Source organism: Macrobrachium rosenbergii, chromosome 54 (genome assembly GCF_040412425.1).
Source record: "Macrobrachium rosenbergii isolate ZJJX-2024 chromosome 54, ASM4041242v1, whole genome shotgun sequence".
In the NCBI taxonomy this organism is placed as follows: Eukaryota; Metazoa; Arthropoda; class Malacostraca; order Decapoda; family Palaemonidae; genus Macrobrachium; species Macrobrachium rosenbergii.
This window is the reverse complement of record NC_089794.1, coordinates 41,935,040-41,939,206: the sequence shown is the minus strand read 5'-3', so window position 1 is coordinate 41,939,206 and position 4,167 is coordinate 41,935,040.

The following is a 4,167-nucleotide window of genomic DNA, read 5'->3' as shown; positions in this document are numbered from 1 at the left end:
AGTTTAGTGGTTTCAGTGCGTATGAGGGAGAGTCTGAGGAGGAGGAGGAGGCCCCGATTGTGGCTGGTGGGGACGAGACAGAAAGTGATGGTGAAAGTGAAGGAGATGGGCCAGTGGGAGGGGGGAGGGTGGGAGCTTGGGTGAAGGCCGTTCGTTCATGGGTCAAAAGTGATGAGGGTGGTTGGAGGACCCCACACTAACATGCACCCATTCACGGCAGCACCTGGACTGACCGTCCCTGTGCCTCTCACTGCACTGGGGTTCATTCAGCTCTTCCTGACGCAGGAATTGCTGGAATACCTCGTTGCAGAGATGGCGGATTACGCTCAGTACTGCCGTGAGGAACTGCAGACGACGTTGTCGTATCGCTGGTGGGGCTGCAACCTCACGGACATAGCGCATTTTTTGGGGCTCCACATTTTTTTTGGAGTGATGCCTGCTGCCGACGTCAGGCAATATTGGAGGCAGAATTTTTTTAATACGTCCAATGTGCCCAGCATTATGTCCTGTGATAGTTTCCTGGCGTTGGACAGGTATTTCAACGCCTTCAACCGAAGGGCCATACCCTGGAATAACCCCGACCGCCTCATCTTAGTCCGCCCAGTGCTGGACTACATTCGTGAACAGTGCCAGTTTCTCGTGGTTCCTTCCAAGAACCTTTTCTTTGGATGAGGGGATGATGCCATACAAATAAGGGCGTCTAAGTATAAAAGTGTACAAACCCAAGAAGCCAAAGAAAGATGGTGTGAAGTTATTTTTTTATTACGGAATCCAACACTGGATAATTCGTGGACTTCTCTGTGTATTCTGGGGTCTTCTTCACACTGCGTGACACTACCTTTGGTCTTGTGGATCGTTTCTGTAACCAGGGATACCACCTGTTTATGGATAATTATTATAATTCGGTATCCCTTGCCCAGAAACTGAAGAAGTGTTGATGTGCTCGGGCCCGAATGTCCTCAAGAGGATCGCTTAGCCACCTGCAACATCTGGCAAGAGGAGAGACAGAGTGGCGGCTGAAGGAGATGTCTTTGTCATCTGTTGGAAGGGGTCCGACTCGTGCCCATGATTACAACTCAGTCATGAGCCCATCAAGAAGAGATCATTCAGCGGAAGAGGACACGTCGGCAGGGCCGAGTTACATGTGAGAGTTTAGGTGTCCAACGGTCTACTGTCATCGGGCACTACAACGGGCTCATGGGAGGAGTTGATCTCTTTGATCAACTCATCCAGTATTATCCCTTCACCAGGAGAACCAGGAGGTGGACACAGAAGCTCCTCAAATACCTCCTTCAGTTGGCCCTCCAGAATGCCTACATCCTCTACTGTGGGTACAATTCAGACACCTGGAGGTTGTCCCATCCAGTTTCGAGGTGGCTGGGAATGCCCTCATAAACTTTAATCCAGAGGAGTGGCCTTCCAACACCGCCCCCTGTCCCAAAGCTCCAGATCTGCCCCAAGAGGATAGGGGCAGATGTTGCTAGGAGGGCCAACCTCGGTCTTCCTGCTCCTGCCAGCGCCCACCCCTGCTGCCACTGCCCTTGATGATGCCACCTCCCTGCTGCCGCCCTCCCTCACATTCCAATGTCCCCGTTGGGCAGTGGACCCTGTGTGTTGGTTGCAGGCAGGATCACACACTGGAGCTCCTAAAGGCGTGGCAGAAGCAGTGCCGGGGTGTGCCATATGAATGGCAGAAGAGACACCCGCCTCGTCAGTCGCACCTGCAAGGTAGCATTTTGCAGGTTGGGAGTGTGACCGTAAGTACCACACTGCGGTCATATATTGGAGCGCCTCCCGAGGGACACTGGGGCGAGCGGACCGTCGAAGGGGCGGCCCATCCGCGTGTAAGGCGCGCGTCTCCTCCTCCACCTGTGCCTCGTCATGTCGAGAGGAAAAAAATGCAAGACTCTTCAATGGAGGAGGGAGAAAACAAGAACAGAACAAAGAGTCAGGATTACGAGTGAGTATTCTGCATTGATTTTATATTTAGTTTATATTTATTACAAGTTTTTTTTATTTATATCTGTATTTATTGGTGTTTATATAATATTTTGTTTTATTAAAAAAAAAAAAAAGTGTTTCACCTGCATTCCTTTTAGTTATGTATGTATTGCAAAGTAAAAAAAAAATAAATTATATATATGTGTATATATGAATGTTTATATATATATATATATATATATATATATATATATATATATATATATATATATATATATATATATATATATATATATATATCTATTTAGTCTTTTTTGATAAAGTAAAATAATGCTAACATTCTAGTGATATTCAATCATTTACCTTCATTTTGCAACAAACGGGAAGTCTCTAGGACACTATTTGATTTATGGTGAATTTTTGAAAAACTTTTTCCTTCCCTCCGCAGGAACCTGAAAATCTCAAATTTCTTTGAGTCACCTTGTCGTAATTTTCGCGCCGTTTTATATTAGGCGTTACGTAAAGCGTTATACATGGAAATGTGCACCAATTTCATATAGAATACAAAAAAATAACTCATGGTTGTAGCTTTTATCAGTTTTGAAATATGTTCATAAAAATCACGATAAGTGACAAAATTTGAACCTATCGGTCGTTTGACTCGACCCGAAAATGGTCGAAATGCACTTGTAAGCCAAAACTCTTACATTCTAGTAACGTTCAATCATTTACCTTCATTTTTGCAACAAACGAAGTCTCTAGCACAATATACCGATTTATAGTGAATTTTTGAAAAAACTTTTCCTTTCCTCCCGCGCGATAACTGCGAAAATCCTAGATTTTCTTGAGTCACCTTGTCGAAATTTTCGCGCCGTTTTATATTAGGCGTTACATAAAGTGTTATACATCAAAATGTGCGCAATTTCATGTAGAATACAACAAAAATAACTCATGTTTGTAACTTTATCAGTTTGAAATATTTTCATATAAATCACGATAAGTGACAAAATTTGAAACTTGACTCGACCGAAATGGTCGAAAAAAATGCAATTTTAAGCTAAAACTCTTACATTCTAGTAACATTCAATCATTTTATCTTCATTTTTCAACAAACAGGAAGTCTCTGGACAATATTTCGATTTATGGTGAATTTTTGAAAAAGTTTTTTCCTTCCCTCCTCGCACGGTAACTCTCTGAAAATCTCAGTATTTCTTGAGTCGCCTTGTCGTAATTTTCGCGCCGTTTTTATATTAGGCGTTACATAAAGTGTTATACACAAAATGTGCATAATATCATTGCAGAATACAACAAAAATTAACTCATGGTTGTAACTTTTATCAATTTTGAAATATTTTCATATACATCACGATAAGTGACAAAATTTAAACCTTCAGTTGCTTTGACTCGACCGAAATGGTCAAAAATAAAATTTGTAGCTAAAACTCTTACATTCTAACATTCAATCATTACCTTCATTTTCAATAAACGAAAAGTCTTTGCACAATATTTCGATTTATGATGAATTTTGAAAAAACTTTTCCTTCCCTCTGCACGCGGTAACTGCTGAAAATCTCAAATTTCTTTGATCACCTTGTCGTAATTTTTCGCGCCGTTTCATATTGGGCGTTACATAAAGTGTTATACATGGAAATGTGCGCAATTTCATTTAGAATACAACAAAAAATAACTCAACTCATGGTTGTAGCTTTTATCAGTTTTGAAATATTTTCATATAAATCACGATGTGACAAAATTTCAACCTTCGGTCAACTTTGACTCGACCGAGATGGTCGAAAAAAACGCAGTGTAAGCTAAAACTCTTACACATTCTAGTAACGTTCAATCATTTACCTTCATTTGCAACAAACGCAAAGTCTCTAGCACAATATTTCGATTTATGGTGAATTTTTAAAAAACTTTCTTCCCTCCGTGCGCGGTAACTCTGCTGAAAATCTAGGAATTTCTTTAGTCACCTTGTCGTAATTTTTGCACCGTTTTATATTAGGCGTTACATAAGTGTTATACGCTGAGAAATGTGTACAATATCATGTAGAATACAGCAAAAAATAACTCATGGTTATGGCTTTTATCAGCTTTGGATATTTTCATATAAATCACAATAAACAGAAAAATTCGACCTTTGGTCAACTTTAACTCGACCGAAATGGTCGAAAAATGCAATTGTAAGCTAAAACACTTACAGTCTAGTAATATTCAATAAATTAC